The 13781-nt window shown below is 50.1% G+C and overlaps 1 pseudogene; it reads left to right on the top strand.

Annotated features, from left to right (window-relative positions):
* The first annotated feature begins 7684 nt into the window (after positions 1-7684).
* On the top strand, positions 7685-13051 carry LOC144372560 (single-minded homolog 2-like; annotated as a pseudogene).
* The last annotated feature ends 730 nt before the right edge of the window (positions 13052-13781 follow it).

The following is a 13781-nucleotide window of genomic DNA, read 5'->3' as shown; positions in this document are numbered from 1 at the left end:
AGACTCCTTGCTCCCGTGTGCACATGAAGATTCCGAGTTGTGAACCATCCTTCCTCCCTTCCTTCCTTCATCCGTACCTTCCTTTCTTTCTTTCTTTCTTCCAAATCACAATCTTCGTAAGCATCCCTGTTACTCGTGAGACCAAGGTGGGTAGGGAAGCAACAGCTTAGCATCTGGATGGAGTCCATAGGAGAGCCTCACCCCTGAGGAGCTGGAAGTGGTTCTGCCAAGGGGGCAGCCATCCCACGGGCTCCTGGGGAGGCGCGTGCTGGGAGCTTCTGCTGCAGCATTGAGCTGCACGGGAGAGAGTTGCTCAGAGTGTGGCTGGACGCTGCCCATGAGGCCTCCGAGCCAGGGGAGAGAGAACCGGTGGCGTTGAAAGTCCTCACTTTTTAAATTTTTATTTTATTTGTGGTACTGTAGATGGAACCCCTTTCCCTGAGAGAAGGTAAGAGGATTTGTGCTTTGAAAAATCATGAAGGTCCCAGTGACGCTAGTCATGTGACCCTGGCCAGGGCCAGAATGGGCAAATCAAAGAAAACCAGAAAAGGCCATCGTGGCCATGATGGTGACTGTTCCAGGGCTCTTACGGTGGCTGGGGCTGAGCAGCTCTCGCAGAGACCAGGGGATAGCAACCCTCTTCCCGGGCTCGGGGAGGGCGAACATGGTGGGACCCACTGTGAGCCCCGGTGACTGCCCAGCCTCCCCTCTGCCAGGGTGTCCTGGTGCATAGAGGGGCTGGCATCAAGGAGTCCAGGCGTTCACCCAGCAGAGTGCCGGGAGCCGACCCCGAACTCATGCCTCGCTTCCACATCAAGACAGGCCCTGTGCCTGGGCAGCACCAGCCCTCAGGGCAGCCATGACCCCAACCTGGCAGTTTACCCTCAGTGTCTGTCACTGTGACCAAAATACCTGACAAGGGCACTTAGAGGAGGAAAGATCTCTTCTGGCTCAGCATGTCAGAGGATGTAGCCACAGGCAGCTGGCCTGAAGGCAGAAATGTCGTGGGGGAAAGGCGCGGCCGAGGAAAGCCCTCCCCTCATGGGAGCTAAAAAACTGCAGAGGAAGAAAGAGAGGAAGGGCCGGGGACAGGCAAACCCCTGCCCAGTGAGCGCCTCCTCCAACGGCTCCATTCACCCATCAATGGACTGATCCCTGGGCTGATCCACTGATGAGGTCAGGGTCCCTGGGATCCACTCACTGCCTAAAGCCCCGCCTCTGAACCTTGCTGTGGTGGGAACCAGGCTTTCACCAAGAGACTTTGGGGGTCATTCCAGATCCAAGCCCTAACCCCCTCCTCTCCCAGGCCAGACTCATCAGATAAAATAAGGACCCATGGCCAGCAGCCGGGGTGGTGGGGTTGGGACTTCATGATGTGACACTTTGCCAACTTCAAAACCTCCTCAGTGTGTGGTCCCAGAGGCTCCCCTTTCTTCCCCAAGCCCAGAACTGGGGCAGAAAGGCCAGCACCAGGCCTCCTGGTCCCAGCTCTCCATCCCTGGGTCCAGATGCACCTGTTATATTTCCTTAAACTCCAGTTACAGACACTGAGCTTGGAGTACAGGGGCAGTTGTTTAGTTGAACTGAAACATGGGTGGGGAGAGGGAAATGAGCAGGGAGGAAGAGTCTGCCTCTATGGGCTACTGCACGGGCAGCTCATGCTCAGTCCCCGGGACTCTGGAGCCTGTATGGCCCCTGCCCCAGAATTATGGAGCCCACAGGGAGAGGGAGCCCAGGTAGTTAGATTCCAGCCCCTGACAATCACTGCCTGAGGACTGATCTCAGGGCAGGGCCTGAGGAGGGAGAGCAGGCAGGCAGCGGGAGTGGCCACCGTCTGTTGCCTAGGTCAGCCTCCCCCAGTCCCTCCTTAGCTCCCACGTCCCCTGGCCACCATCTGGGGCTGTGTGACGCAGCCCAGGCACTGGCCCTGCACCAGTTCCCCTCTCCTGCCAGCCCTGGCTCTCGACTTCACTCTGTTTGGTGGGGCCACACCTCTCTCAGGGTCACCGTCACCTCTCTGCCTTCTTTGCCTGGGACCCTGTTGGCCAGCTGCAACGTCCTCCAGTCCAGCTCCTGCTTGAGGACTGAGGGAGCCCCCACACAGGCCAGTTCTCTGCACTCCAGCTGGATGCCAGCGGCTGCCACCTCTCCTCCTGGGGCCATGTGTCCCAAAAGATGGGTTTCATCACCAGCTACATAATCTCTGGAGTCCCATCTGGTAGAGGAGTCCCATGGAGGGCACAGGGACTGCTTGTACCATTTTTTCCCAGCAGGGAAAGGGATTCGTTTCCTGCAGCTGCTGTAACAAATTACCACAAACTGGGTAGCCTGAAACAACAGGAAGGTATTGTCTCTCCGTTCTGGAGGCTAGAAGTCTGAAGTCAAAGAACCGCAGACCCAAGCTCCCTCCAGAGGCTCCAGGGGAGGGCCTTCCATCTTCCTCAGTTTTGGGTGGCCTCACGTGTCCCTTGGTTGGGGCCACATCACTCCAGTTGGCCTCATCTTCACATGGTGTCTCCTCTGCGTGTCTTATAGGGACACCTGCTGTTGGAAGTGGGGCCCACGGACCTTGTCTTGAGATCTGTCACTTGCTCACATCTGCAAAGACTCTTTCACACATCCCTGGTTGTAAGGATTAGGATCCAATATCTATCTCTTTTGGGGGAGACACTGTCCATGCAATCCAGGACAGGCATTGCAGCATCCTTTTCTACCCTTAAAATGTAAAACAGAGATGGCGTGCTGAGGTGGTGGCTCAGTTGCAGAGCACTTGCCTAGCACATGTGCGAGGCAGTGGGTTCGATCCTCAGCACCACATAAAAATAAATAAATAAGTAAAAGTCCCTCTACAACACACACACACACACACACATACACACACACACACACACACACACACACACACACATATATATATATATATATATATATAAAAGTTGGTGAGGTGGTGCAGCCTGCAATCCCAGCTCCTTGGGAGACTAAGGCAGGAGGGCAACTTATCAATGGCAAGTCTCAAATTAAAAATATAGAAAGGGCCAAGCATATAGCTCAGTTATAGAACACGCCTGGGTCCAATCCCTGATACTGGGAGGTAAAGAGGAGTAAAAGAAAAAAATCTAAAACAGAATAGAAGTATGCCCAGACCTGCAGGAGGAATTCTAGAAGGACCAGGAAGGCTGCCTGTTTCTCTGGACAGTATATTTATGGAACTAGAATTTCTATCCCAGCATGGGTGGGAAAAAAAAACAGAACTAGGGGCTTTCATCTAAGCGTGGATCACGCAGAATCCAGGACGTTGCCGATGGTGGTGTTGGAGATGCCACACACCAAGGGGTGCAGCGCGGGCTTCTGCCCTCGGACTCATGGTTGAGGGAACTCCTCGTCCACCACCACCACAAGAAGGGATTTACTTTATAGTTCTGCAGCCTGGGATCATTTCAGGCAGCTAATCAAGGATGACAGACTGGAGGGAGAATTGATGCAGACCAAGGAATGTTGTGACTAAGTGTCTAGGATTTCGATTTGGATTGATGTGTTGACTATTGCCATGGGTCATAGGGAAGCAAAAAAAAAAAAATCAAAAAAACCAAATATTTGGTTGTTTGGTCTCTGTATCTAGCCTGATCATAGCAGAGTCAAGAATTAGACAAAAATGATAGTTGGGGAAGGTCCGAGATAATCAGGTCTCAGCAATTTCTGTAATTTGATTCTTAAAATATGCAGGATAAGCTGGCTTCATTTTATCCAGCTTGACATGGTTACGAATAGTTTTTTGGAGTGTTGTAAGAAATAAGAGGAAGTAAAGTATAAGATCAGAGATAAGAAAAGCTCAGGTCGTATTCCCATGGTGCTTTACAGGCACTGCTACTCATGGATTTTTTTGTTTTCTGTACTGAAGATTGAACCCAGAGGCACTAACTCACTGAGCCACATCCCCAGCCCTTTTTTGTACTTTATTTAGAGACAGGATCTCGCTAAGTTGTTTTGGGCCTCACTAAGTTACTGAGGCTGGCTTTGAACTCCTGCTTCAGCCTCCTGAGCCACAGGAGTTACAGGTGTTCACCACTGTGACCGGTTTAGGCATAGATTTTAAAGTCCAGGAGACCAGCAAGCATTTCTGTTAAAGAAAGAAGAGTCTGGGACTCCAGTTTGTTTAGATGGCATCTCTTGGTTATATGGGAGCCATCAACAAATTGGTTCACCCCAGAGATGGCTAAGAGAACCTTCTGGAGTCCACTAATTCTTCCTCCCACAGTTCCATGTGTCCTCAGCTACAGTTTGTGGTAATAGAGTAAACAAGGCAAGGCATTTGGAAAGAGCTGGACATAGAAACCTTGGGGATTTTTGTTAGTTCATTTGGGGTTATTATTGCTTAAAAAGCAAGCCCCCAGAGGAGAAGCGCTACAAAGTTTCTCTCAATCCTGCCTCTGCCTACACTCATCAGCACTTATTTTGCCCCTGCCATGTTGATTCTGGATAGAAAGAGTAGGTCTCTACACCATCCCAGAGGAAGCTGCCTCTCCAAGGGGATGGGATGGCTGTTACACAGCAGGACTGTCCTTAGGATGTGGCCCTGATGGATGTGGCCCTGTATTTCTAAAACTCACACCTCCTTCTTGTTGAAAATCTAGCAAATGAAGAAAAGCTGAAATGAGGAAAATGCAAATTACCTGTGGTTTTACCAGTCAGAGACAAGTGAGCAGGTACTGATCCTGTCATCTGTGTCCGCCACGGCAGAAATCTTCACACGGAGGGCCTCATCCTCCCAACAACCATATGACATAGGGCTAGGGTTATCCTTCTTTTATAAACGAGGAAACTGAGTCACAAGAGGATCAGTAGCTGGTCCAAGAACACCGTTGGTTCATGTGCAAACGCATGTGAGCTCATTCTTTTATGATCAGGGTTCTGCTCTGTGCACTCCTGAATCTCGTCTTAACACTATGTCATCTGCATTTCCCACTGTACCACAAATTCTTACGAATCGCTGTTTCAGTGGCTGCATAGTACTCCATAACTTATTTACCCTTTCCCTCATTGTTGGGCAGGTAAATCTCCCCAAAACTTTCTTCTTCTGTTTTAAGCAAATCGAATCTCTTTGTACATTAGTCTGTGTTTACATTGCTCATAATTTATTTCCATTGGATCAATTCTTGGAAGTAGAAACCTGGAAGGGGATGAGCCACCACATTGCTTTCCCAAAGGATCAGGCCGACTCCCTTCCATCAGCACAGGGAACACCTTCTCCAGAGATTAGCCAGATTGCCTGTTGCTATTTCTTTTTTTTTTTCTCTCCTTTAGATAAACTCACCTTTTTAACCATTTCCATGGTTTTTGGTGAGTGCTGTGCTGCCATAACTTTTTTCTAATTCTGGAATATTTTCAAGGTCTCCAGAAGCAGCCCAGTCCTGTTACCATTCTTTCCCAATCCCCCTCCCCCTTCAGCCCCTGGCATCTGCAAATCTTCTCTCTGTCTCTGTGGACTTGCCTCTTCTGGACACTTGGGATAGAGGGAGTCCTACACTGTGCTGATTTGATGGATGGGATCTCTATGAGTCAGTTCAGTGAGTTGAACACATGTTCATTACTTTGCCCATTTGTGTTTCTTCTTTGGTGAATTGTTTGTTAATGTCTTTCCCTTGTATTGCTTTCGGGGTCTGAGTGTTATAAATTGGTAGTAACTCTTTATATATTAAGGTTAATAATTCCTTGACTATATTTGTAGCATTTTTTCCTTCTGCACCACAATATTTTGATGTGGGTGTTAAAGTGGACAGAAAGCACAAATGGCAGGGAGAGCCGGGGGAATGTTTGGGTGGGGATGAAAGGGGGGCTTTGTCTTGTTGGTACAATACCACAGCCGAATGAGGTGGTGCTGATAGCCAGTACAGTCACAGACTTAGCCCCTTTGGTCTCTTCCCCAGATCTCTGCTCAGGCGGCTGCTAGTTGGGGGCCTGGTGCTAGGCGTACCTTGAGAAACAAGAATGTTCTGGAGCTGGGGGTGGACAGATGGGGCGGAGCTTTACTCTTTCTATTTCCCACACACAGCTTCTGGTGCTTGCCTCCCCCTCCAGGCCACCTCCATGGGCCTCCTTGAGAGCTATAAGGGAGAGTCACAGTTTGTGGGTCCACTGAGGCTTTGGGTGAGCTGCTCAGCACTGAGGTTTGCACCCATGCATAGAAGATGGGCCCACAGGCCCAATTTTCAGGAACTCTGTCACCAAGCAGAGGACTTTGCTACCCGAGCAACACAGGAAATGAATTGGCCCCAAGAAAGTGGGTAATTGGGAAAAAAAAATTTAATGGCAACAGAGTAGCAAGCGATTTCGCTGTGAATACACAGTGTCTGGGTATCAGCAACATTTGACTCCTAGCCCAGTGCCCTGCAGTTACTTTATTTTGTTTAAATAACTACATCACTCACCCCCTCTGCCATTAAAGATTGGGGGGATTAAGACATAATTGTGACATGTTGGATTCTAAAAAAGCGGATGGATGTTTCTGCCCTGCCAGGTACCGAGTTGCCAAGGGGCTGTTCCCTGCAGTGGAACAGTGCTGTTCACTCGGGGGTTTTAGTGGACTCCTTGAGGTTGCAGGCAGCATCTGGGTGTGAGTGTGTGTGTAAGCGTGCCTGACTCTTCCATCAAGTTCAGAGGGGTCCTTGGCCCCAAGGCCCAGGATGCAGGTCCTTGGTGGGGTGGCATCCCAGAGTGGGGCCCATGGACTCGTCACCCTGTGCTTGCAGTGTTGGTGAAGGGCCAGGTCACCACCAAGTACTACCGGCTGCTGTCCAAGCTGGGCGGCTGGGTGTGGGTGCAGAGCTACGCCACCGTCATGCACAACAGCCGCTCATCCTAGCCCCACTGCATCGTGAGTGTCAATTATGTCCTCATGTAAGTCAGCCCTATTGTTCCTCCCCTTGCTCTTCCTCCTGTCACTCATTGCATCGCTCCAAAAGTGTCACCTAAGGCTCTGTCTCTTTCCAAAACTCTTCATTTGTCTCCTGTTTTGTTTTTATTTGAACAAAATAAGAGTCCAGTTTGGGGGGAGGGTCCAGATTTTCCCACGCTCAGCAGAGAGGAGTGAGTGCTGGGGGGGGACTCAGATCCCAGCACAGAGCCCAGGTGGGGGGTTGGGGGAAGGCCCCACCTTGAACAGGGTACAAAGAAGTGCACATCTGGATCAGGAATACAAGCTCACATAATCTATGTCCACAAACCTGGATCATCTTGAATGCTTCTACGATTTGGGACAGAGGAAATCTCTCATTTCCCATCATCTATCCATATAGCCTGTTGCAAATGACAGAGAATACTGAAAACTCCCAAAGGTCAAGTTCAGTTGCAAATACATTTAAGGCCATTGGAAGCAATTGAACATGAGTCACTCTGCCCACCAAAGCTATTGTGTATTAAACCACCTTGACCCCAGGCTTAGTCCTGTACTCGATGCCCTCATGGTCCCCCAGCACCCCAGAAAAGAGTCCTCATTTGTGTTCTAAATGCAGTGGTGGGGCCGAGAGTGCAGAGCACTTGCCTAGCCTGCAAAAAGCCCTGGGTTTGATCCCAAAAATGGAAGGGGAAAAAAGGCAACGAGGAGTTAGGTTCCAGGTTCTGCGCAGAGCGACCGCTGGGTCTCTGTGTGTTAGCTGCACAGTGGTCCCGGCAAAACTGTAAGGGAGAAATGATTCGGCCTAGTTATTATTCTCGAGCACCAAGGTGTTGGCTGGACGTGGAGGGCCGCCTCTCCTTCCAGGAACAGGATGCTGAGTTGGCTGCCAGGATGCTGATGCTGTCAGGAGCCTCTGGTGTGAAAGCCGACAAGGCCAACTCCAGGCTCCCGGCCCTTACAGGGCCCCTCACTCCCGCTTCCCGGGTGCTCAACGGGAATCAGCTGGGTCACAGATGTGCACCAGGGATGAGATGATGTGATTAGTGGCACTTTGGCCCTCCCTTTTGCCTTGACAGCCTTAGTGGCCCAGGATGTCCCCAGGAATTGTGTTTGGGTTGTATGGGATTGGAGAGGGCTCTTCTGACCTCCCTCGATTCCTGCCAAATAGCACTAATCTTGCCAGCATTCCTGGGTCACCCTCTTGGGGCTTCAGGCAGCTTTTATGACAAGATTGAGCTGTCCTGTCCTCAAATGCCACCCACACCCAAGCTCAGTGAGAGGATCCGAGGAATTTGGAGAAGGAAATCACTCAGGGGACAGAGCCAGGGAAACCACTCTTCCTCCACCACTCCTCCTCATGACAGGCCTGCTCTCGCTTTCCAGGGACATCGAATACAAGGAACTTCAGCTGTCACTGGACCAGGTCTCCACTTCTAAGTCCCAGAACTCCTGGAGGACCACCTTGTCTACCTCACAAGAAACTAGGAAATTAGCTAAACCCAAAAACACAAACATGAAGACAAAGCTGAGGACATACCCTTACCCCCCACAGGTAACCCACCGTGGTACGGGATGCAGCTGACGTCTGTTCCAGGGGCTTGGGACACCCTGGGTATGCTAAGGAGTGACGACCCTCTGAACATGTAGCTGGATATCTCTACAGAATGGAGCGGGTCCCCAAGGATGTCCTGCCCACAGGGTGGTGACATAACCTGGGGACAGCTGACATCCACGTGGACTTGTCAAGAATAGGAACTAGAAGACCACTGGGAGGGCACATGAGCCTGTGAGACTCCATGTAAATAGGGGTTAGAAGCACATCACATGTGTCATGTTTTCATAATATTTTTTTTTAAATGAAAGCCCTTATTTATTTTTTTAGTTTTAGGATAGAACTCAGGGGCACTATACCCCTGAGCTGCATCTCCGGCCCTTTTTACATAGAGACAGGGTCTCACTAAGTCTCTGAGGCTGGCCTCAAACTTGTGATCCTCCTGCTTCAGCCTCCCAAGCAGCTGGGTTACAAGTGTGCTCCCTCTCCTCCCCCTTTGAAAGCACTTGGTGTTCTGTCAGATATAACAAGCGTCCATGTGCATTTGGGGTGGGGGTCTCTTTCCATCCAGAGGGTGGGTCACTGGGGAAGGCCCACCTTGGCATGGGGCAGGGATATGGCTTACCCACAGCCCCTCGGCTGGCCTCCATCCATCTTCTTTCCATGCAGCAATACAACTCCTTCCAAATGGACAAACTGGAATGTGGCCAGCTGGGAAGCTGGAGAGCCAGTCCCCCCGTCAATGCCTCGGCTCCCCCAGAACAGCAACTCCATTCAGAAGGCAGTGACCTTCTGTACCCGCCATCTTACAGCCTGCCCTTCTCCTACCATTAGGGACACTTCCCTCTGGACTCGCATGTCTTCAGCGGTAAAAAGCCAATGTTGCCAGCCAAGTTCGGGCAGCCCCAGGGATCCCCGTGTGAGGTGGCATGCTTTATCCTGAGCACACTGCCAGCCAGCGGCAAATGCCAGTGGCATTATGCCAACCCCCTAGTGCCTAGCAACCTGTCTCCAGCTAAGAACCTTTCCGAACCGCCCATGAACACTGCCCGGCACAGCCTCGTGCCAAACTATGAAGGTGGGTCCTGTTGGCAGGTGGGGACACCGAGGGGAGGACTGGGAACAGCTGGGGGCTGTGGCGGTAGGTGGTGGTGGGGGCAGACAGAAACGGAGTCCTCGGGATTTGGGTAAACCTTGCCCTTCTCTGCTCCTAAGTACAGCTTCCCTGCTCTCCTGTGCTTCACAAGAGAGAAAGTCACCTGTGCCTCGTGCACACCAGTGGCACTATAAAGGGGACAGGGTTCTGAACATTCAGACTCCATATAAATTCGGCATCCTCCACTCCACAGGGAGGCCTGTGATTTCCAAACCCCCTCCCAGGTTTTGAGAACCCCCAGTTCCAGTAATTTATTTATTACTTATTCTTGTTTTGCTGGGCTGGGGATCAATAGGTCTGTTGTTTTACATGATTACTTTTCACTTTACCCCAAAATGATCTTGAGAGACAAAGAGGCTTCCAATTTCCTTCTCATGCTGCTTTCAAAGTGCAGAAAAGGAGTAGTGATAACCCATGGGCTCAGGGACAAATGTGCCACTCACGAGATCTAGAACAATAACAAACTCTCCAGGCCTCAGTCTCTTCATCAGTCAGATGGGATCATAAGCCATGTGATGTGTCTGCCTTGACTTGCCAGTTCAAACCACAACAAAGATCAGAGTGGCTTTCTTAGCCTTCTCCCCCTGATGGCAGGTAAGCAGTCCTTAGTGGAGTGCCACCAGTCGCTCAGGACACCGGCCAACTCCTTTGACTTACTGGACCAACCCCAAGAAGAGGGTGGAAGGTGGGGACTGAGGGTTAGCTGCAGGAGATGTATACCTGATCCACCCAGACCTGACTGAGGTTCAGACTATAGACCAAGATGGTGTGAATGTCCTGTGGCTGTTACTAGGATAGCAGTAAATGTAGATGATGTGCCCAGGAGGGTGATAGATTTCATACCAACCTGAGATTTCATGGGAGAAATCTAACCTTCTTGATGATCATGAGGAAATGTTTTCAAAAGTAGACAATTTAAAAAGGACCACATCGGCCATCAGGGCCTGCCACCCTGTCTTGGGCCTGGGCCTGTCCTAAGAACCAGATATTCCTCAGATTTGTATTCCCAGTACCCCCTGGTCACCGGGTCCTTCACAAAGCCAAGAAAAACAAAGTGAAGGGTTTTGACAATAGTTGACAATATTACTCACTTGAGATGGACTTAAAAATAATTGTTTTTTCTTTGGGGTTCAGTATTGATATGATACACAGAATTTGATTTTTATTGATATTTTATTGATATCATATTTTATTGATATGATACACAGAATTTGATTTTTATTGATATTTTAAAAGTGAAGGAGGTTAATAACTACCTACATATCATAAGCTTGGTGGGAGGGGGGACACCAAAGATGTTAATTTGAGGCAATTTGTGATCAACTTCCTAATCATTTGGGTATTAAAGGAAGACAAAGGTCCTCATAAAGTAAAAAGCTCAGATTGCTAATTGATGTCAGGCATGTAATTGAGAAGGCTGGTTTAATTATGATCCTCTCAGCAGGATCATAATAGCGCCTCTCCAGGGATAAGCAAAAACAAGGGTAGACTGGAGGGCCCTTGGTAGCCTCTAGACCCCTGTTGTTCAATAAGGTGGCATTAGCCGGCAAGGCCATCTATGGACATGGAAAAGCGGCCAGTGCTGTTCAAGAAAAAACCCTCTTCCCCACCAAAGAATAAACAGTTTTTAATTTTGGTCACCATCGACGTTCCCTGGTATGTTGCATTAGGTACATTAGTCCACACGAATCCCACCTGTTTTTTAACACAGCTCGCAGGACATTTGCAATTGTCCCTTGTGGTTGCACAATGCGCGCCTGGAATGCACGCAAGAAGGACGGTGGCAGCCCGAGGGTTGGGCGCGGGTGGCCAAGGGGTGGCGTTGCTTGGGGCAGGTCCTTCCCTCCCTGGATGCCAGCATCTAACGTATCGCCTGTCCCCACAGCGCCCGCCGCCGCGCGCACGTTTGGCAAGGACACCGCGCCCCTGCCGCCGCCGCCGCCGCCGCCGCCGCCGAGCTTCCCGAGCTGCGGCCACTACCGGGAGGAGCCCGCGCTGGGCCAGGCCAAGGCCGCCCGCCAGGCCAGGCCGCCCGCGATGGGACGTGGCAGGCGCTGGCCCGCTCGGCGCCCGAGTGCTGCGCGCCGCCGGCCCCCAAGCCCCGGGGCGCGCCCGCGCAGCTGCCCTTCGTGCTGCTCAACTACCACGGCGTGCTGGGGGGCGCAGCGCCTACCGCGCCGAGGCTCGTCTGCGGCCCCGGAGCCCCCGAGGCAGGGCCGGAGCGCTGCGGCGCTGGCAAGCAGGCCCCAGCGCCGCCTCGCCACCCGGCGCGCCCCAGCCGCACTACCTGGGAGCCTTGGTCATTATCACCAACGGTCGGTGACCCGCCGGGCTGGCTCCGCCCAGGCAGGGCGGCCGCAGGGAGAAGCCATAGGCCAGGCCTTCTCTGGTTCCTAGTTCACAAAGTCCAGCGGAGGAGAGGGGCGAGCTGTGTAGGCACCAATAAATTAATTTATACAGAGACAACTATTTTAATAGAACACAGCCGACCTTGAGGCGTGACCTTAGCTGCCCTGTACCCCCGTGGAGAGAACCCGGCGCAGCCTGAGGTCGGGACACAGCCGCCCATCCTTCTTCTCCAGGAGCCCATCTTCAGACAGACCCCAAGGTCGCGGCATTTGACGTGTGACCTCAAGCTATCGGCGCCGGGGTCTAGGGTTTGCTCACCTTGAAATCCAGCTGAAGGCATCGAGCCCGGTCTCTGATGCTCAAAAACTGGGGCTTTAAGGCATGGCAACTCCATAAATACACTTTAAGGAGGGCGACCTCACCCTGGTAGCTAGCATGCAGGAAGAGGAAGCCTACCGATTTCTGAGCCCTTTTTGATTCTTAGGTACAGGAAGAATGTGATCATTGTAAGTCCCATGAATAGACAACAACTTCACTGTCTTTAAAATCATTCATGATTTAATTTTTTTTTTTAGTCCTTTCTTGAATACAAAACAAGCCAAGACCAAGGGGGTGTGTAGCCATGGGTGTGCTTCCCAAGTACACGGTCAAGCTCTTACTCCCCCTTCCCTTTCCTTATGGACTCTTGGTAACACCAGGAATAGCACCTTCAGAATATATTGAACAGGCATTAAATGCAAAAAAGAATATATAGCCAGATATTTTATGAGAATGACCTTGTCAAGCTTAATTCCACAGCAAAGTCCCTCTGTCCCACACAGATCTATAATTCACTAGGCTCGTGTTTGCTACAGGTAGTGCTAATGAAGTTAGTTAAATTGCATGTGCAATATGGAAAACTGTCATGGACTGCACCTTGTAGAAGACAAACTTGCTTCAAGGGTGTAATGAAAATGAAGGACACATTTTAAGCATTTTCTGCATTTTATACATAGCAAGAGCGCTTCATATGAATGTGTCATGTGTGTAACAGGTGAACAGAGACCCTTTTATAATGCACCAGCAGTGTTTTCAAAATAAACTTCCAATACTTTTGGTTTCACTCTTATGATTTTTTTTTCCTTAAAGATATCAACATTGGATCTGAGGGAATAGATGCATTGAGCTACCACCTTTCAATTTGCTCTGCACTAGAAACAACTGTATCCCTTTGCTGCTTTTTCAAAGCTTATTTAGGAAATTCTTCCACATTTCTGAATAGAAAGAGGTTTCACATTCTTTTAACTCATCCTTATAGAATCAAAGTGAGAATGCATAAAGTGTTCTCACAACATGAACTGATCTTTTGCCAACCCTGAGTCAGCAAGGACCCTATGTAATCTCTTCAGGGTATCAGTTGGCTTTATAGTATGCAGGTTAAATTTTGCAAACTTAGGAACATGTGTCATGCACAAGGCGACTGGATCACAGATGGGTACACACACCTCTCTCCTGCACTGAGCTACACCTCACTAGCTGCTCTGATGGACTGTGTACACACATAAAAGAAACCAAGGGTATTCTTTTTTTATGGTCGCAAGTCTCATAATTAAACCATGATTCTTGCAAGGTATAGGTTTGATTAATGGGAGACATCACCAACATTTTTCAATAAAGTACCACAAATGTTTTAACATCTACCTGGTTATTAGCTTTGGGGCTATATTTAGTACACACAAATCAGGAAGCCTTCTGGAGCAGGTTAATAGCAAAGGTTACCACTGAGGAAAATGGCCCTGTTATAGATTTACAAATGACAGTGTCAATAGACTTAACCAAGAGTGTGTACTGAA

Source organism: Ictidomys tridecemlineatus, unplaced genomic scaffold (genome assembly GCF_052094955.1).
Source record: "Ictidomys tridecemlineatus isolate mIctTri1 unplaced genomic scaffold, mIctTri1.hap1 Scaffold_1304, whole genome shotgun sequence".
NCBI classification, from domain to species: domain Eukaryota; kingdom Metazoa; phylum Chordata; class Mammalia; order Rodentia; family Sciuridae; genus Ictidomys; species Ictidomys tridecemlineatus.
This window is presented reverse-complemented; position numbering and strand designations above follow the sequence as displayed.